This window comes from Eucalyptus grandis, chromosome 10, assembly GCF_016545825.1.
Source record: "Eucalyptus grandis isolate ANBG69807.140 chromosome 10, ASM1654582v1, whole genome shotgun sequence".
Taxonomy (NCBI): Eukaryota; Viridiplantae; Streptophyta; class Magnoliopsida; order Myrtales; family Myrtaceae; genus Eucalyptus; species Eucalyptus grandis.
In genome coordinates, this window is record NC_052621.1 from 34,082,948 (window position 1) to 34,110,852 (window position 27,905).

A 27,905-nucleotide genomic window follows, 5' to 3' on the forward strand; every position below is an offset into this window, starting at 1 on the left:
GGCGGCGAGGGGAAGCCGGGCGAGGGCGAGAGGGACGCGGGAGAGGTCCCGGGCGGGGCTAGGCGGTGGCCGGAGATGACCGGACGGGCCGAACAGAGCGAGCGAGCAGTAGCCGGGTCCGCTCGGGAAAGCGGCCGCAGCGAGCGACGGACGGCGGGATGGCGAGCGGCGAGCACACGGGCGTGGCGCGGGTGCGGGCGCGGTGCGGCGGCGGGGGGAGTGGCGACGACGAGCTGCGCGCTTCGCTCCGGCTTGGTTCGCACGCGAAGAAAAGAAGGAGAAGAAGAAGTTGGTTCTGTCGTGTGCGGGAAGAAAGAAGAGAGAGGAGAGGATATGCATTGACTGGTCAAAGAAAAAGAGAGAGGGAATGGGCGGTGGGGAATTCGCACGAGGAGAAGGGGAGAGGAGAGAGGAGAGAGAAAGAAAAGAGAGAAAAAGAGAGAGGGAGAGAGAGAAAAATAAAATAAAAATAACACTTATTCTTATTTTCTTTTATTTTCTCTTTCTCAATCTATTTCCTTTCGGGCTTCAATTTTCTTCCGATAATTTCTTTATTGAAATTTCGGACCCGTCAATAAATTGACGAGCGATGAGACATGATCCTAAAAATAAGAATTATGACGCGCTTAAAATTCGATTCCCGAAATCGAGTTCAATTTCGTGGTTAAAAATCAATCAGACGTGATTTTAGCTCAATCCAACCAATTAGGTAGCTTTTAGGGATTTTACAGCTGATACATCCCTTAACGGCTTCACCCAATCAGTTAGTTAACTCATGAGTGATCAGCTCAAAGAAAAAGAGCCATAGGCACGTCGACGAAATGCCCATTTCACTTTATCGAAACGGGGTCGAATTTCAGGATGTCACACCGATCCTCCGAGCGCGCGAACATCCCACTCTGGTCGATAGAAATGCGACTTCCCAGGACACGTCGCCAACCCTTTCATATTTTATTATGCATGCGGAAGCGAAACAAATCCCCTGACAACATTTAACTTGGGATAGAAAAGCAGGCAATCAATCACAACCAAACAAGCTTTCTTATAAACACATAGGTTTATATACAACACTGGATTGTCTACAAAATAGACAGGCTCAACAACTAGGGAACTGTCCTATGACCAACTTGTCAGACACGTTCACCGATTCTTCAGCCTCCACCTTCCGAACTCCAGGACTTCCGGTCCTCCACGACCGTCATCTAGGGACCTAAAATATTATCCCACAACCGGGATGAGACTATGTCTCAGCGAGTCCTACCATCTAAAACTCAATTAGGAAGAAAATACGCCTCAGGGCGCTCTAGCCACACAAATAGGATAGAGGGCTTACCTCGCCTCGCCCCTTTCCCGCACGTCGCACAATTCATATTCAAACAATGCTCGCACAAGTTGAAACTACCGACATACCCATCGGTCTATCAATTCAGTCAATCCAATTGATATCATACGATCCACATATCTATCAATTCATATCATCTATTAAACCATACCATCTATTCATCCATCGATACAATTACGGCTCGCACAAGCTGAAATGGATGCAATGCTCTCACGAGCTAATATAGATGGTAGCTCACACAAGCTGATATATACATAGATGATAGCTCGCACAAGCTGATATATGGATCGTTGCTCTCACAAGCTGATAAACGATCATTGCTCTCACAAGCTGATAAATGATCATTGCTCTCACAAGCTGACATATAGTGCTCACACAAGCTGACAATGATGCTCACACAAGGAGATACATATATAAACCAATTGCTCGCCAAAGCTGATAATTCAATAATAAACCAACTCATACCTCAATTCAATCAATCAATCAATCCAATCGATTCAAACTGGTCATACAATCCAATTACGGTGCTAAAAACTAACACCGGGTATTTTCAAGTTAAATACCACAACTTCATGAATTTCACACAATTCCACACTTTTGGAATTATTCACCATAATCATCAATCACTCAATTTCTCAATTTAAACATACAATTAACACAAACCGACCGCACTTTGCGCGATCGGCGCGAAATTCTAACGACCGGTCATCCCGGCATAATTTTCGAAATTATTAAATAATTAAATTTAATTCCGAAAATTAAATAATTAAATATTATATTATAATAATATAATTTAATAAAATAATATTTATAAATTCGAAATAATTAATTAATTGAAAATAATTAATTAGGGCTTAAACAAGATTACACTAATTTAATCATACAATTAGCCCTAATTAAACATCCATTAAGCTAATCATACAACTAATCTAATTTACATTAAAATAATCTAATCTAACCACCTAAACCTAATTAGACTGATCTAAACACCCCTTAAGCGTCATTAACTCACTAAGCAAGAATTAGATGATAAACTCACCCGATCAACGATCCGAACGGCTCAAAACGACAAGGACGACGCGAGGGTCGATAGTCTCCAAGGCGGGCCTAGCTTCCGAGGTCGGGAAGCCGGCCAAAACGGGCCAAATAGCCGCTGCCATACCCATTTTTCTGCTCACTGATCGCTGTTGTTGAGGCCGAAAATGAGCAGATCCGCGGCCGGTTAGGGTCGGGAATGGGCGGAGGAGCTGAACCGGACCTAGGCGAGGCTTCATGGTGGCCGGAGATGAGCTGGACGGCTCCGGCTGAGCTTCCCCAGATCTGGAATGGTTGCTGGAACAGAGGAGCCGGCGAGATGGAGACTGAGACGGACGGAGATGCACGCGGGTAGGGTGACGGCGTCGCGGTGGCGCGCGGAGACGAGCGGCGCTGCTGGCTGCTGTTCCGGCTGCTGGCTACGACGGAAGAGGGAGCTGCTGAGGTTTTCTTCGACTTGCTGGGTTCTTCGTACAGCAAGAACACGAGCAGCAAGAACAGAGATGGAGAGAGGCAGCGACGGGAGAGGGAGATGGGAAACGGAGGCGTACGGAGCAGCGGCGAGCAGCGACGGCGTGCAGTGGCGGCGAACGGCGACGGGCGGAGCTGCTCTGGTTCGCTGGTCTTCAGCTTCTTCGGCTTGCTGCGTTTCTTCGAGCAACAAGAAGAAGATGGAGGGGAGGTCTCGACGGAGGAGAGAGGGAGAGAACCGGTTTCTCTCTCTTTCTCTTTCTCTTTCTCTTTCTCTTTCTCTCTCTTTGGCCCCACCATGACATCACATGATGTCACACTCCACTAACTCAAATCCTCCACGACATCTTCCAATGGGTTCAATTTCATTTTCCGCCGTGGCATAAAATCTTGTACACTTAATTCAATCAATTCTCAATCAATTCCATTCAATTGAAGCTCAATTAAATTAACCCATGTGTCATCGGCCTTCTCATGACATTTCCCCGTCAAATGATCCAACTTGCATCCCGAAGATTCGATTAAAAACAGCCCTCTGACAATCCCGAACATAAACGGCCTTACTTTGCTTTTCTGCCAAAAATCTCGGTTTTTAGAAAAATCTTATGGAGATGAGTTGACATTCCTAAAATGAATTGTGACTTGACAGAACTTCCAATTTCTGTAATCGGGTTCAATTTCACGGTTAAATTCAATCTGGCGCGACTTTAGCGCGTCCTAATCTACCGGGTAGCTTTTAGAAATTTTCTGTGCAATTGACTTGTGGTTGATTATTTTCAAGCCACAAAGTGCATCTTCGACACATTGGCGACTCTTGATTGTCGTAGAAATCTCGAGGTTTCAAATACGGAAACAGGGTACTAAAACGATAGAGAAATCGGTCTAGTGCCGATCAACAAGAATTGTGCAATTAGGTGGAATCACCCACACTGAATTACATGGTTCTGTTGAATCGACCTATCTCCGGTCTCTAATCGGTCTGTGCCGTAATGACCCTTATAGATTAGTACGGTCGATCAGTCGTTTCTTGGTCGAATTCTCAAGTCTATTGCGTTTAGATTCCTTAACGGCTTCACCTGATAGACTAGTTATCTCGTGAGTGATCAGCTCAGAGAAGAAAGCTATAGACGCGAAGATGAAATGCCCGACTTATTTAATTGAAACCAGAATTGGAAAATTGGGATGTCACATCATTAATTTTTTTAATTTCATATGGAAGTAAATTTTATTAAGTAAGTTACTCTTTATTAGCTTAGGTATCTGAAAATGTAATCATGGGAAGCTCATGTTCTTAGTTTGATTGGTTTTACCTTTTTTTGAAAGGAAGCAACCTAATACAGCGACCCCAAAAAAAGAATTCTTCACAAAATGAAATGCTTATGTTGTAGATTCCATTTTCATCTATCACATCACAACAGCATGAAGAAATTGGAATTCCCAAAAATCTTCCCAAAACATGAAAATCTTTTTGTTTTTTCATGGATTAATTAGTTAAAAGGACTCTTTTAGAGGAACTGGGTTGGTGAAGATGAGATTGGCTTCTCAAAATGCAGCCAAATCATGCTACTTTGTATATGTGTGACAGTGAGTTGTGATTTAGGGAGATGTGAGAGGTAGGTGCTTTTGGGTTGTTGACCTTGCAATGTAACATTTTCTGATGTGGGCTACACTAATTGAGATTGTAATTTATCGTTTTATGGAGTTAGTCTAATAAGGTAAGGCATAAGGTTTTCTTAATAGTTGAATATGGGCCTGGTTTGCATGGGCTGAGTTGAGCCCAGCTCAGCCCGTGATGAGAGGATCCATCCAAAACTCTATAAATAATGCTAAGGTCCCTCCTCTAGTCATTATTCTTTCATGAACTTTCTATCACTCCACATAAGGCATGTTGTGAGTGACAGTCTCATCGAGTTAGGAACTGAGGGTTATAGAGGAGAAGAACTTGAGTGTCAAACATTGCTATTTTGCATAAAGAATAATGGATTTCAAATTAGGTATGCAAACCTCCATTTCCTCCTCCAACATATTCGAACTCTAGCTATGTTGATCTCGGGATACCGTTTTGACAACCCACATTTGGTATTAGAGCCGGCATAGCCTAGAACTCAAACTGTTGCATTTGGCCCATTTTTGGAAATTTTTTCCTTTGAAACTTGATTTTGAAAACATATTCAAATTCGTCTTATCGAACCGAGTATTTCGGTAGGTGGCATGCCTCCGATGGAGGCCAAATGTATCGGCAATGAGACTTTCGGATTTTACATTCCTTTGGACTATTTTGCCCGTTTTCGTGAATTTTGGTTTGGTGAAAGTAATTTTTGATCACATATTTGGCTTCTACGCGTCGAAACAAAGATTTTGGTGGGTGGTGCACCTTTAGATGAGGCTGGAAACTGCCTCACGCACCCCCACGCATTGAGATGGTGTTGGGCACATGCCGCCCCGTGTGCTCATGTGTGCACAGGCGCTCACGTGCCCGGCATGTGACCGCCTAAGGCGGCAAGTGACGTTAGCGATGATGTCACCTTGCTGACTCGTCACCCCGCTAACTCGCCCACCGCCATATGGTGATGACGTCATGGATGATGTCAACGGGCGATGGTGATGTCACCAATGAGTTCATACACTGGTAAGTCAACCCGACCCGATTTGATCGGGTTGGCCCAAGCCGTTGATTGGGTTGACTCGACTCGGTTTGACAGGGCATTGACCAAGTTGACTCAACTCGAGTTTGTCCTGGGTTGACCGTTGACCGGTTGGACTGCCAACTGGTTGGTTCGTTGATCGGTTCAACCTATTAACCAGTAGGATCGGTCGGACCGGCTTTGGACTGGATCAGGGGGCCAGAGCATGCCTTTCACATGTTGCGCACTCCGGTGACGCATGAGGATGCATGCGTTGTCCGTTTGGCGCGTGACTAGCACTAGCGTGCTCATATGGAGATTCTCTATATTATGGTGTGTTTATTTTATATGTTTGATGGTTTTATGGATATGAAAATGCATGAAACCCTAACGTACATGATTTTTGGGGTTTTTTTGGCCTATTTTTCATGTATTTCTCTATGATTTTTAGAAATACATTGTGAGCTTATATGTATATTGTTGCATAAAAACTATGTAGAGCATTGATTCATTGATAACATGTATAAGGTTCGACATGTATTAATGAATGGAACGATGTGATTAGTATGATGTGTGATTTTAGTAACAAATTACCCCTGTCATCAGATCTAAAATTACATTTATAAGGTGAATATAAATCATAAGGTTTATATCCCTATTATGAGAGAGTTTTAATGATTCGATTGGGTTGTAACCGCCAAAGTAGCACACTTAATTGAATTTGAGAAATATCAATCTCGTATTCTGATCGGATGTCTCATGTTCTAATGCATGGTCATACTCCCAAAGGGGGTGATTGTGTGTTAGTGGAGGGATGCATGTATATCATATGGTTGAGAAGTGACTTGACCCTAGTGGTTTATACACCAAAATGTGGTGAATTTGTAAAATGTCAAAATGTATTTTTATGACCGCCGTCATGTGGAGAGTGTACAATTACTTGTCATGTATTCTGCTCAAAGGTGTTTATATGATGATGCGTATAGTTCTCAAAATATGTACTTATAAGATTTTCAAGTTACACAGTACTTATATGATGCTAATTACATATGCTGCTTGTTATTAAGTTATATTCTTTGTAATGGCAACTCCATTATGATTGGAGTTCTTACTAGGTCAAATTGCAAGTAGTGAAAATAGGATGAACTGTTTGGATGAAGCTGATAAATGTCCATATTGCTCTTACTAAGAATAAGCTAGCAATCTCACTATTAGTGATATGGAACTAGAAAGTATTTGTGCTGCCTGGAGAAAGGTTATCCATGAGGTGTTCCATTTATGAACACTTGAAAATGGTTTACCTACTGACTGTACTGCTAAAAAGGATGATAGAAGCCTTGGTAGTTTAAAATTGTGTCTCGTCTAAGGTTGAGATTGGAATAAATGTGTCACGACCCTGACTCCATTCCAAGGTCACGAGCAACAAGGGTTATTTTTGCGACGTCCTAGGTAAGTCGCCGTTCCATTTCTTTTTATCTTTTCATTAAGTATATGCGGAAGTGTACATACAACACTCGGACAACAACAAGCAGTTAGGAAAACAACCATTTACAAACACACAATTACATTAGCTACGTTTACAAGTCATTCTATCGCGAGCTGTTATATTTACAACTACCACATCTTCAAAAGGTTGGAGTAAACCTTAGCTCCTTTAGTGAGATTGCAACTCCCAAAATTGACGTGAGACTTCCATGCCTACAAAACTGAAAGGATAATGGGTGAGTTTTGGGGAAACTCAGTAAGTAAAACCCCTAATTCTCTACTAAAAAGACATTTCATACTCAAAATCTAGTAGGTACAACACTCGCAATGCAATGTCGATGGCAGATAATTAGCAAACTTATTATTACACCTCAACTACATGAAAAAGTCCATTGCAACATGTTTCAATGCATGCTTACCTTCAACTTGTCAATGAACATATAAACATATCATACTTATGCATATATCGGCACTCATGCAAATTCATTTATTGTCTTCCTAGCTTAACTAGGCCCTCCCGGCTCAACCAAGGCATCCAGCTTCAAGCTTGGCATCCTAGCTTAACCAGGGCATTTCGGCTCAACCGAGGCATCCTGGCGCTAGCTCACCAAGGCATCCGGGCTCAACCCAGGCATCTTGGCTCAACTAGGGCATCCCAGGGCAAGCGCTCAACCCCTCTCTTAGTAAAATGGGTTTGATCCCCTTCGACCTAAATAGTGAATTATGAATAAAAAAAGGATGACCTCTTCCCTGGCTCAACTAGGGCATCCCGTTTAATGGATAAGGCATCGCCGTCAACGCTATATGGCGACGAACACTTTTTCCTCTTTAAGTGCACACACAAGCGCATCACACAAGCTATTTTTTTTTTCTCTCTTATATTAGCTAACGTATGCAAAGCCCGAGGGCATGCTCATTCAAGTGAGTGTGCCATGATCCTCAACATCATATTATAAAATATGCCAGGAACGATTCTTGGTTCGTGGCTTGGGTCGCATGCTTAGGCCATCACGACTTGATATCAATTCTAAGCCGAACGAATCTTGACCTCGTCTCGGGGCGTGAACACACTCAAACATGGAAACATGAGCAAACACATATAAGAACATTATAACATACACACGGCTTACACGAATGAGCACACCACTAAACTCGACAATGTAGGCTATCGTCTTAGCAAAGAGTTAGAGATTCTACTAACTTTCGATGAATCTCAAGCTAAGACACGAACTACAAAGAAAGGACGGCTTACTTTGAAGGCCGAGAGAGAGAGACGTGAGGTGGAGGGCATTCAAGGAAATGGAGGATGGAGAAAATTGGAGCAAAGTGAGGAAAATGAAGAGAGCTCCTCATATTTATAGCCCTTAGAGCCATCATTACCATGCTGAGTTGTCCATTCCAATGTTTCCAAGTGTCCCGCCTAAATTCCTTGGGTGGCAAGGCTATGAGTCCAATAATTGAAGCCTAGATGATGAGTTGGAAGGCTAAAAGGCCTTACTTGGCAACTTGACCTCATAGGCGTCATCGATGATGACGCGCTTTTTACTTTTCCATTGGTCCACCTATACCCCGCATTAAATGAGCATTTAATGAAGTTTGACAATAATAATGTCAAAGTTACCAACTCGGCAAATTCTAGAATCTTCGGTCATTAATGAGGGCCCGCGTATCGCTCTCTAATTGGTCCATGTGTACGTCACTTTTCTAGAAAATTCAAGATATTTTGGAACACAATCATGACCTTTGAAAAGTTAAGGGACACCTCACCTTCTTCATAAAAGAATTCTAGAGTTTTCTACTCGTAAAACTCTAAACGCAAGTGAATGTGTTGAACAAATAATATAATGATAAGAAAGAGTATCGTCCCACGGAGATCGATGATTAATAAACTAATTAAATACTAAAATAGATTAATTCTAAAATTTATCTAACAAATCAAAATATAATTGAGAATAAATTAAAAACAAAATTTGGAGACTAAATGTGGTAAATTAATTAGATAAATATGTTAGAGCATCCAATTTCACTATAACCACTAGATATGAATTTTATATTATTGTGGGTACAGAACGATATCAAACATGTGATAATGAAATTTCGTAATCTATTTACTATTATATCTCTAGGTTTAACAAACCTACTTAGTTCATTAATCCACTATACCTCTATATGAATTAAAATCAACATAAGTATAATAAAAACTATTAATATTCCCGGCTTACAATGAGTTTTTTAGACTACCTTATTACCGAAAGCTACACAAATAACGTGGTATATTGTTGACACCTAAATTTTGGGCAACCCATTTAGTCATTTATTGCATAAAAAATTATGGATTAATTTTTAACCCCTAAGAAAAAATATTATAATTCAATTGCATAGCATATAATTTTTAGGTGCATTTATTTTTTAATTTACATGTTTTGCATAAGTTGTTGACACCTAAATTTTGGGCAACTCATTTAGTCATTTATTGCATAAAAAATTAGAGATTAATTTTTAACCCCTAAGAAAAAATATTATAATTCAATTTCATAGCATATAATTTTTAGGTGCATTTATTTTTTAATTTACATGTTTTGCATTTTATTTTTAGGACTGGTGGTGGAGGGGTGTGAATTAATATTTTTGAGCTCTAGCTCAGTAGGCCGGATTAGGCCCGCGAAAAGAGTAAATTAGCCCAAGCCCGTTGTTTTTTTAAATTAATTATCTCGTGAGAAATTGAGATTTGATGCGATATTATGGTGGTTTTTGGAATCGGATTGCAATCTTATCTTTAGTCTTTAGGTGATAAGATCGTTGGGAATATTAAGGAGATAAGGAAAATAAGAGGATTTTGGGTGATCAGGAGGTTATAGATTATCTTTGTGTATATTGAAAATGCGAGATAAAATATTCTATGAAGATCACCTATTTTTACCTATAAAAGCAATTGTGTACGGAGAGAGAAGGGGGGCTTTTTCCAGGGCTTCTCTTCGTCGAAAAAGAAAACACAAAAGTCAAGGGAAAAGAGAGACAAAGGAAGAAGGGTTTCGGTTCTTTGGGAAAGGAAAGGGAGAGAAGTGTGCAGAGAAGACAGGGGAGAGAAAGTGACGTGAGAGTGAGAGAGACAGGTGAGAGAGGAGAGAGGAAAAAGTAAAAAAAAAAACACTGTTTCTCTTCTTCAGTGAACTCGTTGCCGACCAGTTCCGGAGCTCCGCCTCACCGCGCAATCACCACTGTCTACCGCACCCGCGTGGCCGCTCCTGTTTCGCCTTGCAACGCCACTTGAGCCCCAAATCAGCCGCACCGCTGCTCCACACCTCTGCCGCCCATTGTGACCTGCGACCTCTTGCTCGCTCGCACCGTGCCGAAGTGCCACCCGATCCGCACCTTTTGCAGCAACCGACTTCGCCGCGCCTCTGTACCCGCGAGCTCGCCGTGACCCACTGCTCCTGCAACCAAGCCCAAGCGCCGCCCGTCGTCCAGCAGCCGGACCATTGTCCGACCTGACACCCTTACAGTGCCCCTGTCCGCGAAGCCACCATTGATTCACCTCCTCGCCGCTCGCCCGCCGCCGGTTCACCCTTGTCGGAGCTTCCTTGCTGGACTGACGACCTGTTGCCCCGGAGACTAGCTGCACGAGCAAGCCCACTTTTTGGGAAAAAGAAAAAGAAAAAAAAAAAAAAAAAGAAAAAGAGGATTAGGTAGTCTTTTATTTATTTATTTTTTGTTTGTTTTTATTTTCTTTTAGAGCTTGTTTTTTAGTGAAGTTGTTCCTAAATATATGATTGATATTCCAACACGAAAGTGCCCCCTCAAATTAGGGGTTGTCAGTCCGATTTCCGCGCCCGAAATCCGACTCGCAATCCCTTACAAAAATCGACAATCCAATCTCAAGCCCGAGATTCGATTCGCGATTTAATTTTAAAATTAGTCAACCCGATCTCATGCGTGAGATATGGTTCGCCAATTTTTTAATATCAACATTATCTTGCTTGATTTGATGTCGTGGTGTTTGAGTCAGTTTTATTTTCGTAAAAGGAAAAGGGAAATCAAAAAAATCTGAATTAGGATTAGGTTTGTTTGTTTTTTTTTTTATCTTGCATATTTAGAATATGGATTTTATTTCGAAAAAAAAAAAAAAAAAAAAAGTGCATTCATTTAAGATGTTAGTTTTTTTATTTGAATTGCATGTTTAATCTGAATTTCAAATTTCATAAAAGAAAAATTAGAATTAGAGCATTCTTTGCACATCATTGCATATTAGAATAAATTGCATGTTTCATTTTAAGTTTAGATTAATTTTTGCATCTTAGGTTAGAGCTTGCTAGGTTAAGACATTATCTTATTGTAAATTAGGATTTAGTCTAACCCGATCCTTAATATAAGCTGGATAGAAGTTTAATCTAGATTGTTATGTTTTGCATTTCATAAAAAAAAAAAAAAAATTTGTCTTAGGATAAATTAGTTGCAATTTCTAGGATAGATTGCATTTTTTAGAATAAAAAATCATGTGCACGTCATATAGAATTAGGTCCATAAAACGCCCGTCATTTATTGACTATTGCTAGGTTCATTTAATTAGAAATTGCCCGTCATTAGAATTAGGTCATTTTTGTTAATTTAGATTGCATATTTAATTATTGCATGTTCATTAAGAAATCACAAAAAAAATTTATTCATTCATATAGTTTAGGACATGTTGCCATGCCATATCATTTCATATTAGATTAAAAGCATTGCATTGCATATGGATTATAGTCTTGTTAAAAAATGAAAGCGAAAATTGAGTGATTGCTTGTTAATTAGAAACCATATTTAGAGTTGTTGATGTGGGTTTTAATTTAACAACGCAGATGCTTTCGTTGCTTTGAGATAAGTTCTGCATTATTTAATTGCTTTCTTAGGTGTTAAATTGATGGTTTGCGCACCCGCATGATAACCTCACATATTATGGAAATAGATTTAAAATCAATTTAAGTTGCCTGCAAAAGCGTTTTCAAAAATAAAAGAAATGGTACCTAAATGGCATTAGAGAAATCTAGTGTAACTAAGTCCCCGTACCCAAAATCTCTGGGCTTTACTTGGGTTTCTAATTGTGGCGACTCCTAGATAAAATCGCGACCCACCAAAAAATAGATTAGTGGCGACTCCTAGATAAAATCTATCTACATGTTAAGAATTTAAACCTAAGTCGCGAATTGGTATGGGCTTTGGGAGAGCCCGAGTTAAGTCTAGGCTTAACAATCCATTAACCAAACTCTAGGTGGTTCATACCTGAAAATTTTGGTCGCGACATATATCTATATCCACATTTAATTAATGGTTATATATTATAATGAACAATTACATATTATCACTTCTTAGTCTCAAATATGCACATCAGATCATTTAAGTGGTGGCCAGTCACTCAAAAGCATTGTGCACAATAATATTGAAATAAATTGCAAAACGTAAAAGTCATGAAATTCACATCATCATGGTTAGGCTACATCGTAGCCCTAATAAAAGAAAATTAGAACATAGTAGGAGAAGAATTAAAAATATAAATCAAACACAGCATCTTGAATTAAAGAACAATAATTCTGTCACCACTTTTGTTTTATCTTCAAAATATTTGAAATACTCTAAGAACAATGAAAAACGATCTAACAAAAACCTAACTGCTCCCTCAGGCTCTCAATGTTCTCCTATTTATAGAATATATCCAAGATCCTTATCTCCAAGCAATTGTGCATAAAATTAGGGAGTAAATCAGATGATCTCTTACTACTTTTTGATTTGAATTCCTGATTTTGCTATTCTTTTCCTTATCTTCTCCATATCTAATTATGCTACATAAATAAGGAAAGTTCGAATAATTAGAAGGAAATCCAAATATTTTCACATAGATATCGTATTATTGGTTACCTAAAATAGGTAAAATTACTCTATTTTTATACAGTTATCAAATCTCCAAACTTAACATTTTGCTAGTCCTCAAGCAAAATCAAGATATAACACATATTCAAGCTAACAACCTCCTGCATGACACATTTCCATAATTGCTCAAATTCACAATTAAAAAAAAAAACACAAATTTCATCCAAATATTGAAATTGATTTATAAGTTAAGACTAATTCTAACTATGTGATCTAAGTGTGTGTGTGTGTGTGTGAGTCCTTATCTTTTTTTGAATTATATGCATTCCAGATAAATTCATATTGACATGCAACCTCTAAAAAATTCTCAATAGTTATGATTAAATCTCACATGTTTGTTTTTCATTCCTCTCTCCACTAATGTAAGCTAATTATCTAACCAAAAATCAATAAGACTTTTCTCGATTTGTAATGTAAGGCTGTGCTAAAGGTTAGATAACAGTAATTTTAAGCTCAAATTACCCATCAACACGTTGATTTCTAATATCTAATTAGAGCCAATGTCACTGTCTAATTTCACTCTTTCAAGATAATCTTTCTACCATCATATATCATCATTCCTTTCTTTTCTCTCTCTCTCTCTCTCTCTCTCTCTCTTTTGAATTGCTTTATGGTGAAGTTTCTCCCAAAGTCCCTCATAATATAACATGAAAATTTCTAACCCATTGAGTATCCAAAAGGCTCACCCAATTGAAAGTTGGATAGGGAACCATAAAATCAATTTTTTTTTTTTAATAATAAACCCCAAACAATCATAACAATCACTTCTTTTTTTTCATACTACATCGTTCCTCCCAAATTTCTATTAAGCTCAAATAATTTCAAAAAAAAAAAAAAAAAGAATTCAACGTGCTCATAAAGCAAGGGACAATACTATAATTTGATAACAGTTTAGTTAAATATATATGGGTGTCAATGAAAAATTGGATAATAATTAAGGCTCAACGGGTGACTAAGGATAAATAAACAGGGTTAGCTGTAGCTTAGGATTTTCTAAATCATTCGATCCAAAAATTGCCTAAATCATTTTCTTAGTTAGATGTAGCTTAGGATTTTCGCTTCAAGAGAAAATCAAATAAATTTTAAGATTTGGGTGAAATCTAAGAAAATCACATACTTCACATGAATGTTCTCTAGATTTACACACAATTCAAAAATTAAGAACTGTTAGTGCTCAGTAAGTGGATCAACATACTTAAAATTAAAATTAACTCACACATCAATTACAAGTTTAAATAAAATTTAAATTTTCCTAAGAATCACAAAAATTCACAATAAGGAATGCAATCATGGTAGACAAAAAAAAAAAAAAAAAATTAGCCAAAATTTTTGTCTCTCCCCAAATTTGAATGAAATAGTGTCCTCAATGCGAAAAATAGAAATAAGAAGAAGAAAACTCCCTTGGTTGTAGGATAAATTCATAGATGACCTTGATGATTATACTCTTGAAATGTGATCCCTAAAAAATTAACCTAGATAAACCAGAGAAAAGATAATTTTTTGTAAATATAAACTTAAAAATAAATTTTAAAAATATAATTAAATTGCTTGGGTTGCCTCCCAAGAAGCGCCTGCCTTATAGTTTTCAGCCAAACTATCTCAGATGTCGCTATTTTGGAGAATGAAGTTTAATGGTGGTCTTCTGCTTGTTGTAACCACCTTCAAAGTAGGGCTTCAAACGTTGACTGTTCACCTTAAATGTGCCCTCGGTGTTATGCGAAACTTCAACTATTCCGTATGGGAATACCTATGTAACTATGAAAGGACCAGACCATCGAGACCGCAACTTTCCTAGAAAAAGTTTAATACGAGAGTTATAAAATAAGACTTTTGACCAAGTTTGAACTCTCTTATGCTCATTGAATAACTTAGAATTTTCATAGGTCTCATTGCAAAATTCCTCCAATTAATCTTTCTTCACCTGCAAACTGCTGTCAAAATTAAAAAATTTCAATGCCCAATATGCTTTATGCTCTAATTCTTTTGGTAAGTGACAAGCCTTTTCAAACACTAACCTAAAAGGAAACGTCCCAATTAGAGTTTTAAACACTGTCCTATAGGCCCAAAGTGCATCATCAAGTTTTATTAACCAATCTTTCCTAAAGGCATTCACTGTTTTTTCTAAAATTCTCTTAATTTCCCTATTTGAAATCTCTACTTGACCACTAATTTGAGGATGATAAGGGGTTGCAACATTATGCATGACCTCGTACTTACTCAAAAGTGTTTCAAATTGTTTGTTGTAAAAATGTGTCCCTCTATCACTTATGATTGCCTCGAATCGGGTAAAAATATTTTTTTTTTCAAGAATTTGACCACAACCTTAGCATTATTTGTTGGCAATGCTATAACTTCTACCTACTTAGACACATAGTCCACAACCACTAAAATGTATAAATTTCCATAAGAAGGTGTAAAGGGTCCCATGAAATCAGTACCCCAAATATAAAAAAATTCATACACAACAATGCTATTTAAAGGTATCTCATTTTTTCTTGAAATATTTCTAGTTCTCTAACATCTATCACATGAAGCTACATAGAAGTATGTATCTTTAAAAAGTCTGGATCAATAAAATCCAGATTGTAAAATATTATCTGCAATTTTTGTGGCATCAAAAAGGTTACCTACCTCTCCATCATAACAATGATGTAGAATGTTTGCCTTCTCATCATCTGAAACACATCTCCTTATGACCTAGTCTGCACATACTTTAAATAGGAAAGGTTATTCCCAAAAATAATTTTTAACATCAGAAAAGAATTTTTTCTTCCGTTGATATGATAATTCAGGAGGAAAAACATTACTTACCAAATAATTTACAAAGTCGACATACTATGGAATTTTTGTGGACTTGATGGAAAAAAAATTTTCATCAGAAAACTCTTCCAAAATTGGTCTTACCTCTTCCTTTGAATTTGGAATTCTTGATAAGTGATCTGCAATTAGATTTTCAGTCCCCTTTTTATCTTTGATTTCCAAATCAAATTCTTGCAGCAATAGAATCCACTTGAACAATTGGGGTTTTGATTCTTTCTTTTCAAATAGATACTTAAGAGTAGAGTAGAGTAGTCAAAACAAACTATAACTTTTGAGCCAATTAAATAAGAACAAAATTTATCAAAAGCAAAAACTACCACCAAAAGTTCATTTTCTGTTGTTGAATAATTCAATTGTGCACCTGACAAGCTTCGACTGGCATAGTATATTATTCGAAATTTTTTATTCTTTATTTGTTCCAAAACAGTTCCTACTACAGAATCCTTAACACCAAACATCAATTCAAAAGGCAAATCCCAATTTGGTGCTGCCATAATTGGTGCTGACATTAATTTCTCCTTTAAGGTGTTAAAAGCCTACATGCATTCAACAGAAAAATTAAAATGAGCATCTTTTTCCAAAAGATTAGAAAGATGTTTAGCAATTTTTGAATTTTTTTTTATTATAAATTGCCTGTAAAATCCCACATTCCCCAAAAATCCTCTGACAAGTTTCACAGATGTTGGCAGAGGAAATTTTGAATTGATCGACTTCTATTCCGTTGTAAGAAATTTTATACCCGAGCACTATTCCTTCCTGCACCATAAAGTAACACTTTTCTTAATTCAAAACAAGGTTAGTCTCCTCACATTTTTGTAAGACAAAAGCCAAATTATTTAAACAAGAATAAAATGATGAACCAAAAACGAAAAATCTTCTATGAAAATCTCAATATAATTTTCAACCATATCAAGAAAAAAAAAGCCATCATGCATATCTGAAAAGTAGCCGGTGCATTACAAAGACCAAAAGGCATTCTTCTAAAAGAAAAAGTACTATAGAGACAAGTGAAAGTAGTTTTATCTTAATCTTCTGGTGCAATAGCAATTTGATTATACTTCGAATATCCATCAAGAAAGTAATAAAACTCATGCCCCGTAAGTCTTTCCAAAATTTGATCAATAAATGGTAAAGGAAAATGATCTTTTATAGTGGCATCATTCAATTCTGTAATCCATACACACACGCCACCCAGTAACTGTTCTAGTTGGAATCAATTCATTGTTGTCATTTTTTTGAACAGTCATACCGCCTTTCTTTGGCACAACTTGTACAGGTTTACCCAAGAACTATTAGATATATGATAGATGATACTTGCATCAAGTGGCTTAATTACCTCAGCTTTCACTATTTCTTGCATTTTCGAATTCAAACGCCTCTGAAGTTGGATAATGGGTTTATATTGTTCATCCATCAAATTTTTGTGCATGCAAATTGAAGAATTAATTCTCTTGATATCAATTATTTTCCATCCAATTGCACCCTTATACTCTCTTAATACTTTGAGTAGTTTCTCCTCCATCAAATCTGTTAAAGAAGAAAATATAATTACTAGTAAAGAAGAAACTCTATCTAAATAAGCATATTTCAAATGAGAAGGTAAGGGTTTGAGTTCAAGAATTGGAGGCTCTTCAATTGATGGTTTAGGTTTTGTTATGTGTTGTCCCAACTCCTCAAATTTAATTGCCTTTTGCCTTGAATATGATAGAATTGCCTCCATGAAATTTGCATACTCATTTATCCCCTCATTCTAAATATCTTTGTCCCTTGGTCGAATCAGACATGCTTCAAGTGGATCTTTAAAAATATTTTCTTGAAAAACCTTATTCACCAATTTGTCAACTGTCTCAACTCTAAAATAAGAATTATCATCAGATGGATAATTCATTACTTTAAAAAAATTAAATGAAACAAGATCATTTTGAACTCTAAGAATCAACTTCCCTTGTTGTACATCAATAAGAGCTCTTCCCGTTGCTAGAAAAGGTCGACCTAAGATAAGTGGTACCTCAAAATTTTTCTTCATGTCAAGAACTATGAAATCTGCAAGAAAGATAAAGTTGTCAACTTTTACAAAAACATCTTTCACAATGCCTCTCGGATATTTAATTGATCGATCATCTAGTTGAAGTGACACCGTGGTTGCTTTTACCTCTCCCAATCCTCATTTCTTGAAAACTGAATAAGGTATCGGATTAATGCCTTATCAAAGTAAGAATCCCCAATAGTGCAAGGAATAGTAAAACTCCCTGGATCTTTTAATTTTGGATGTAATTTGTTTTGTAAGATGGCTGAACACTTCACATTTAACTTCATAGTTTCATAATCCTCTAGTTTCCTTTTGTTTGCCAAAATTTTCTTCAAAATTTTTGCATAATTAGGCATTTGCGCTAAGGCATCTGCAAAAGGAATGTTAATGTTGAATTTTTATAAAAATATCAAGAAATTTAGAAAATTGCTAGTCTATTTTGTGCTGTTGGAGTCGTTGAGGGAATGGAATTGGCGGCACATATGGCTTGGGATTATCTGGAAAAAGTTTACTCTTACTTGTCTCATTTGATTGTTTATTGATCACATCTTCATTGTCTCTAAAAATCTCCCGTTTGACATATTCTTCCCCCACTTGTTTATTGTTTTTCAGGGTTATAACCTCTATGATTTCAATTGAATTTTTCTCTGTGTTGCTCGGCAAAGAACCTTGTTGTCTTCCTGACATCATGCTTGCTAACTGACCCACTTGCATTTCTAGATTTCTGATTGAAGCCTTTTGGTTTTGAAATCTCATATCCGTGCTTTTGATGAAGTCATGAGTCGTATTAACAAGTTTGTTGACTATATCTTCCAAATTTGACTTTGTCTCTTCTAATTGTTTGAATCCCGGTGGTCTCGTTACATTCTGATTATTCCATGAAAATTTTGGATGATTACGCTATCCCGGGATGTACGTATTGGAGTATGGATTATTCTGTGACCTGTTAAAATTCCCAACAAAGTTAGAATTTTCATTAGATTTTTTAAAAGTATTACCTACCTGACACTATACTAACATGTCCTCCACCACAAAAATCACATGTCAAATTTTGAATTTTCATGACTAAAATACTCATATTATCTAGCTTTTTGTTGAGTGTTTCAAATTGTGCAGCAATTGCAGCAAAAGTATCAACTTCGTGAACTCTACTAACTTTTCACATTGGTAGTCTCTCAGTAGGCCACTAATAACTATTTGACGACATATCCTCTAATAGATTGTAGGCTTCTTTTGGTGTTTTATTATTTAGAATTCCCCCTATAGCTGCATCAATTATAGAACGAAGATTTGTACTAGAGCCATTATAAAAAGTTTGTACCTGCATCCATACGGGTAGTCCGTGATGTGGGCATCTCCTAAGAAATTCTTTGAATCTTTCCCATGCTTCATATAATGATTCATTATCCATTTGCATAATTAGTAATATCGTTACGCATCTTCGCAGACTTTGTAGGTGGAAAGAACTTACCAAGAAATTTTTTAGCCATATCATTTAATATAGTGATTGATCCTGCAGGAAGAGAAGAACGCCAATTCTTAGCTATGTCTCTAAGAGAGAATGAAAATAATCTCAATATAATAGCATCATCTATAACTCCATTATATTTAATGGTGTCACATATTTCAAGAAAAGCATCGATGTGAGCATTTGGATCATCGCTTGGTAGCCCACTGAATTGCACTGATTGTTGAAGCATTTGAATGAGTGACGGCTTGATCTCAAAGTCATTTTCTTGAATTGCAGGTCTTCTTATACTTGATGTGGTGCCTTGAACTCTTGGTGCAGCATAATCTCTTAAGAATCTATATGGATTTTCATTCTCACTGTTTGCCATCTTCTTAGCGTGATTTCTCTGCTCTCTTAATCGCCGTTTGAATGTACACTCGATTTCTGGATCAAGCTCAGCAAGTTTCCTTTGTTGGCTACGTGTCATAAACTGATGTACACCCTGAAAAATAAAACAAAACAAAAGGTAGATTAAACTTAGAATTATTTGGTATCAATATTAATTATTATTAAACAAACGATTCCTAGCAACGGCGCCAAAAACTTGTTCGTAAAATTCTAAATGCAAGTGAACGTGTCAAACAAGTAATATAATGATAAAAAGAGTATCGTCCCACGGAGATCGATGATTAATAAAATAATTAAATAATAAAATAAATTAATTTTAAAATTTATCTAACATATCAAAATATAATTGAGAATAAATTAGAAACAAAATTTGGAGATTAAATGCAATAAATCAATGAGATAAATATGTTAGAGTATATGATTTCACCATAATCACTAAATATGATATTCAGATTGCTGTGGATACAAGAACGATATCAAACATAAAACATATGATAGCGGAATTTCCTAATCTATTTACTATTTTATCTCTAGGTATAGCAAACCTACTCAGTTTATTAATCCAATATATCTCTATGTGAATTAAAATAAACATAAGTGCATATTCCCGGCTTACAATGAGTCTTTTGGATCACCTTATCACCGAAAACTACACAAATAACACAGTATATCTTTATTCACGTTTAATTAATGGTTATATATTATGATGAGCAATTGTATATTATCACTTCTCAGTCTCAAACATGCACATTAGATCATTCAAGTGATGGCCAGTCACTCAAAAGTATTACACACAATAATATATAACTCACATGAATGAAATCAATTGCCAAATATAAAAATTATGATATTCACATCATCATGGTTAGGCTACATCGTAGCCCTAACAAAAGAAAATTAGAACATAGTAGAACAAGAAATATAAATATAAATCAAATTCAATATCTTGAATCAAAGAACAAGAATTCTGTCACCACTTTTGTTTTTTCTTCAAAATACTTGAAAAACTCTCAGAATAATGAAAACTGATCTAACAAAAACCTAACTGCTCCCTCAGGCTCTCAATGTTTCATATTTATAGAATATATCCAAGATCCTTATCTCCAAGCAATTGCACATAAAATTAGGGAGTAAATAAGATGATCTTTGATTTGATATGTATCTCCCACTACTTTTTGATTTGAATTCCTGATTTTTGCCATTCTTTTCCTTATCTTCTCCATATTTCATTATTATGCATAAACAAGGAAAATTCGAATAATCAGAAGGAAATCCAAATATTTTCTCATAGATATTGCATTATTTATTGTCTAAAATAGGTAAAATAACTCTATTTTTATAGAGTTATCATTTTCTTTCTACTTTTCTTTCCTTCTTTAAGAAGGCAAATTTTCCTTCCTCAAGAAAGCAATCTAGAAATGTCTATCATCCAAGTTGATTCCGGGGCCGATGAAGAGATCATTAGGTACACCTCAACATGGCATTTAAGGACTTCAGTCCAAGCTTGGATGTGACTCATACCTCTTGGGTGAGAAAAATAGTTTTAAACAATTTCTGAAATTAGTGTCTTTACCTTACCAAATGGAATAAAAAACTTATAAAATTTTAATATGTTTTAGAGAAGATCTTAAACGACATTTTTCATGGGAGAAGCCAAGTCAAATTCGTGTTGTGGAAAGAGCAGCAAATCATTGAACACAACCCAGATATTCATCCATCGAGCATATTCAACAGTCGTAGAGAGAGACTCATTTTGAAATCCAAATCTTCACAATTTTTTTTGATATTTTAATATGTTGTAGACATGGATGTCATTTAAAATTTTATGAATGAAGCGTGTCTAAATTCAAAAGGGAAGATTTTATAAGAATTCAAGAAAGCAACTTGGTTACTGTTTTCACTACACGGGACAAGTTCTAGATGGTGAATGATTGGGCCTTCGTCCCTAACATTTCACCTCAAAAAAATATGAAATTTAAGTATATTTTATATCAAGATGTTTAGAACAATTTTCATGAAGGAAGTTTCTTTAAATTCGTACCACAAAAATCTATATAAAATTGGCAAATAATAGAGGTCTAGAAATTTCGAAAATCAAATGTGGCAATCTTAGTTAGGAAAAGAAGGCATCCCACTTGATCAAGAAGTATTAATTGTCGGGCATCCTTATCTCCCAAGTTTCCAACTAGGTCCTATGTTAGCTTGGACACTTCATCTTGGCATTAAATAACTAGAGGCCAATGTATTTAATGTGCTATTATTTTGTCCAAGAAAATTTGACTTGCTTGCTCTTTCTTCCAATTGATGTGTAGTTCATTCTTTGGCCTCCAAGATCTCCTACTTAGTTTAGGGTTATAATTAGGCTAGGCTATAGGGACAAATAAGCCTTTACATTCATCATCCTCATTTAATGCTTTTCACACTCGTTCACACTTATTTTCTAGGAAGGTTTGACTAACCTAAGGCCTATCTAGCTTAGCCTCCTAGTTAGGACCAAAATAAGGGTCGAAATCAAGGATGTTACAAAATGCAAGGATTCTCCGACATAAGGTGTGATGATTTTTATGAGGTTAATGATTACGTCCTAAAGATGGTAGATTTCAAGTCTAAAATCATTCTTATGAAGGAACTCATAAATCACCGGTCATTTTGACAATCCGGTCTAGATATCACCCCTTAAGAGAAATCATGTCAATCACTGCTTTGACACATAAGGAATATTGCAATGAAGTAAAGCTTGGCTATCCAAGTGTGAGTCTAGAGTTAATGATTCATTTGGCATTCATTTGTGAATTCAATTTCTATCGAAAGCCTCATCTGGTTTTTGTGGTTAGATAGCGGTACAACAAATTATATTGTTTACCATAAGGGGATTCATGAATCTAAAGAGGCCAAAAGAGGATGAATCATGACTCATCATGGGAAACAATATTTAATGTCGAGTTAGTAGAAAATGTTGTTTTGGCTATGGATTTTGATTTGCATTTGATGTTAAGAAACACTTTTATGTATTTTCCTTTAGACAGAACTTAGTTTCCGAATCATTTCTGAAAGTGTGTGTCTATTCTTTTGAAGCAAAGAACAATGTTATTTCTATGTTTTCCAAGTCAAATAAAGTTGAGTGTGGCAATGTATTAAATGAATTGTACCAATTGTGATAATCTCTCAACGATATGTAGGTCGTTTTTACAATTGAAAAGATTGTTTCCAATAGACCTTTACCTAAGCAATAACGTCTTGATCATATGTCTAGAGAAAGAGTAGAAAGACTGATAATGTTGACCTTTTGTCTACTCTTAAAAGTTAAGGACTTGTGTAGACTATTCTATAAGTGAGATGATTAAGATAAAGAAGACAACTGCAGTTTGAAGTTATGAACTGTTGGAGGTGATTCACACTGATGTTAGCGGACCATATGTGGTAACGTTGTATAGAAATTTTCATTTCAACACAGTCATTGATGACCATTTCTTTTATATTTGATTAAAGAAAGTTTGAATTGTTGGATAGATTCAAGTCTTTCGTACTAAAGTCAAGAGTCAGTTGAAATACGTTTTTAAGATTGTTAGATATGACTGCAGTGGTGAATATTTTGACAAATATGGCAATGCTGGATAGCTTAAAGGGCCATTTGTCAAATACTTAGAAGATTCTGGGATAGTAACTTAGTATACTATACCCGAAAATCTTGAACAAATTGATGTGGTTGAAAAGCGTAATTGCACCATAATGGAAATGATAGTGAGTATGATTACTAGGACTAATTAATCTCTGTGAGACAAAATAGTCCAATATGCATTAAACCATATTTCTATCGAAAGTGTTCTATTGATTCCTTTTGAGTTATGAATTGAACGTAAACCTCACTCAAATCATTTTAAGGTTTGGGTGTCTTGCAAAAGTGAAGTTATATAATTCAATATTAAGTAAGTTGGAATCCAGAACCACTCGGTATCTTGCCTAGATAATTTCAAGGGATATCGGGTTTTATTATCTCAATGGAGGTGCAAGAATTGTGAAATCACAGACAACGAAGTTTATGAAATTTGACGTAGCTGCAGAGGATAGTTGCTCTCAGATTATGAAATATAATAGTACAGTGGGGACCATTGTGTCTTTGTCTTTGCCTATACAGACAATTATGGAGTCTTCTACACCACATACTAAGCTTGTGAGATTTAGAATATTGTTATTGATACATGACACCTAATTTAAATTTAGTTTTTGGAAATAGAAGATAATATTTGATTAGAGGGAAATTTTGAAAAAAATTTGAATTCAAAAAATTCAACAGTCATGTGATTTTGGAGCCACTTTTTTTGTTGAAGAGGTTGAGTGAATATTGGGAAATCTTCAACAACTTCGAGTCTTTCCTCTATAAAAGGAGGGTGAGGTTTCAAAACTAGGGGGGCTTTTCTCTCGGTTTAGAGGTCGAAAAAATTCAACACAAAGAAAGGAGAAGAAAATTTTTTCCCCGTTGGCGTTCGTTCCTTTGAGAAAAACAAAAGAGAAAGACTTTTTGGGGGCAGAACAAAAAGTACAGCAGAGGGAGATGTGTGAGAGAGAAAAACATAAGCTACAGTGTCGTCTTCTTCTTCCCGAGTGCCCCCTGCCCGTTCGTTCGTTGCCAGCGACGCCTCCACAGTCACCGATTCCACGCCAGCCACCGCACCGGCGTTTCCTCCGCCACCGACGCCACAGAAGCTGGTCCCATTTGCCGCCGCTAATCCCACCTACACTTGCGTGCCTCCACTTCCGCCCTGACGACCCAGCGTTGTTCCTGCCCCGTTCGTTGCTTCCAAGTCTCACCCGAGCTGCTTCAATTCGTTCACCGGTCACCAATGCCGCACCTCCCTGCTATTGCGTCCGCCAGCCCCGTGTTCTTCGCCTGAGCGAGCTGCTGCATGCCTGAGTGACCTCCCTGCTGCTGAGTTTGTCCCTCTACTCGTTGCTACTTGCCAGAATAAAGCCACCTGTTACCTCCCCTGCTTTGCTGCAGGTCTGGTTACTGCCTAACCTCGTCGAAGCTCCGACGGACGGTCCTATTCCAAACGGCGACCTCTCGATGAACCACCATCGCAGGCTACCACTTGTGCCGGCGCCACCCCTCGAGAAAGCCGTACCGGGAATAGGTAAAATTCTTAGGCTAAATTTAGTTTGAGTATTCGAACTCATAGTTTTTTTTTTATATTCCTACTTGATTTGTTTTGATTTATTTTTATCATTAGGAAATTTGTCATATTAAGTCATAATAATAAAAAATATTGAGCCGCAAGACGTCGGGTTAGATTTTTTATTATTTCGACTTTTTCATGGCAAACTCATGAATTGCTTTGCATCATTGAGATAATATGTCATTAATTTACATTGATGAATTTTCAATAGAACATATATTTTGATGTGTTATTGTTATTTGCTCATCACATATCATGCATCACATGCCATATCTAGAATTTAGGTATTTAGGTCCATAAACATTTAATGTTTAAATCCACGCATTTTAATAGAATTAGGATATTTTTCCTTTAATAAAACCAAAACAAAAAAGAACAAAAAATGTTTTTTAGGTTATATAGATTTCATAATGTGCACACCACATGTTGCGCTTTAGTTAGTGGGTCATAGGTTAATGTTTTAATGTTCCCGTCGTATAGTTTTTTTAAAAAAAAATAAAAAAGCCAAAGATTAGTATTGCATCATTATGTTGTTTTTCTTAATAAGAATTATTAAGTCATTTAAAAAAAAAAGAACACAAAATTCATTTATTTGGTTAGTTAATAGGTTAGTTCATAATTAATCCCATTTCATGTCATCATTGTTAGTGTAGGTTGCATATGTGTAATAAAAAAAAATCATTAAAAAAAATCATAAAAAGAACATGCATATAGAATTACCACGTCATATATCACATATCATATAGCACATGCATATTTAGGATTATGTAAATTAGATTGCACATATATTGTAATGATTTAAATTATGTCACATGAATTGCATCTCATATGTCATTAAAGTAAAACTCATGCATATCAAATTTAGATTAAGATTGCATATAATTAACATTTAAAAAAAGAAAAAGAAAAATTAGGTGTCATGTCATTTAAAAATCATGTTTAAGGCATGCATTTTGATTAGCATTTTCGTAAGTTTTTCTTTAGAGAGTGGACCTTAATCAAGTTGTAGTTTATAATTTCTTACAATTTATCACTTCAGTTGATTAAATTGATTGTGCACCCGCATGACCACCCTTTGCATGTTAGTAGCTTAGGTTAAAATTAATCAAGACTGCCTGCAAAATATTTTTTAAATTAAAATGACAAGGTACCGAAAGGGCGTTAGATTTTTCTAGCGTAACCATGTCCCCGGACCTATTGAATCTCTGGTTCGCAAAAGTAAAGTATTCTTCCATACTTTACTTGGGTTTCTAACCAACCTTAATTGGTTAGTGGCGGCTCCAAATTGAGTATAATTGCATGTTTAAATGAGTTAATTTATTAGTATCAAGTCGCGATCTGTAGGACTTGGGAGTGTCAGTGCCAAGTTTTCGGACTTAGTAATCCAATAGCCTTCTTTGAGTAATTCACCTTCGAGAAGGTCGCGACAATACAATTCCTGATGAAGTTTCTCAAACCTCTCAGGTGTAGGATGAAGTGATTGTAGCTCTACTCAAGAAATCTGTTAGGGAAATATGTTAAGTTATATGACCACACTATATAGTATATCTGTGAGAGTATGACTGTGATATCTGTTGTGTGGTCAATCTAGTGCCTTATATATATAAATGCTATTTCTTGTCCTCAATAGGATTTCTTGTTAGATATGATGAAAGATGAGATGCGATCTGTGAAATATAATAGTGTTTTGGAGCCTGTTAAATTGGGTGAAAGTCATAAGCGTATCCGCTGCAAATGGGTGTATGAGATTAAAAGAAATTCTAAAGAAAATATTGAGAAAGTTTAAACTTTGACTAGTAGTGAAAGGTTTCACTCAGAGATAATGATTATACTATGAATCTACTTTTTTCCAATCTTTTCTAAAGACTATGTCAAAATGGATGTGGTATTAGTAGCTCATTTCAGACATCGAGTTACACTAGATGATTGTTGAAACTGTGTTTCTCAATAAATACCTTGATAAAGAAGTCTATATGGTATAACCTGAAGGTTTTGCAACAGATGATTTAGGTAAGCTTGTGTGTAAATTGAAATGCCTCATTTATGATCTTATGCAAGTTTGTACATAATGGTGTTTGAAGCTTTATAGTGTTGTCATTGCATTCAGTTTTGCTGAGAATAATGTAGATCAGTGTATATACTACAAGGTTAGTGGGAGAAAATTTAATTTTCTCATAATGTAAATGATATCTTGCTTGCGAGTAGTAATATTGGATTACTAGATAAGATAAATCAGATATTGTCGAGGAATTTTGACTTGAAAGACCTTGGTCAGGTTTCTTTTTTCTTTGGCATTGAGATTTATAGAAATTTGATCTCGTCGTATGTTGGGTTTGTCTCTGATTGCATATGTTGATTGTGTTTGAAAATATTCAATAAGCTGGGAGTTGCTGTTGTTGTTAAGGTTGATATGTTGAATCTCTAGCATTATCCTCATTCAAATTTTGGAAAACCTAAATGAAGGATATAAATGCTAGTATACTTAGAAGTGTCATGTATACTTAAGTCTACACTAGGCTAGATATTGCTTTTGTGACAAGACTTCTAGGTGGATATTAGTCAAGTCTGAGGAATGATCATTGGATTACTGCCAATAAGGTTTTAAGATACTGAAAAGGACAAGAAAAATATATGCTGACAAACGTGTTCAGGATTTAGAGCTAGTAGGGTATTCGAATGCAGACTTTACTGGCTATCAGGAAGACAAGAAGTTGACAACATAGTATATATTTATATTCGTAGAAGGTGCGGTGTTATGATAAAACGAAAAACAGAAATTTATATCATCCTCTACCATATAAACAAAGTTTGTAGCTTGTTTTTTCAGCTGTTACTTGGGACATGTGACTTCGAAACCTTATTAAGGAGTTTTTTTTTTTTTTTTATGGTCAGTCTTACTCTATTCCTACTCTACACTCACTCTCAGACTTTTGCCCTGCCTCTTGCAGGGCGTGGGAGTCGAAACCCACTCCTGAAACTTACGCATCCCCACCCCATTCCCCCTGAGAAGGTGGGGATTTGAACCCCTCACCTCCTCCTTCCATGTTGGAAGGGTGGCCACTGGGGCGAATCCCAATGGATCATATTTAATTTTGTGAATAAACCCATACGATTGTATCGAGACAATATCTCTTTTCAATGTTGTTTATCAGCAACGATAAAT

General features: G+C 36.4%; 1 non-coding gene across 1 annotated transcript; it reads left to right on the forward strand.

Moving 5' to 3' along the window:
* Positions 1–19,047: 19,047 nt before the first annotated feature.
* Positions 19,048–19,151, forward strand: LOC120289297. The gene has a single exon (XR_005547221.1). It is a non-coding gene; the product is annotated as a small nucleolar RNA R71 (small nucleolar RNA).
* Positions 19,152–27,905: the final 8,754 nt, after the last annotated feature.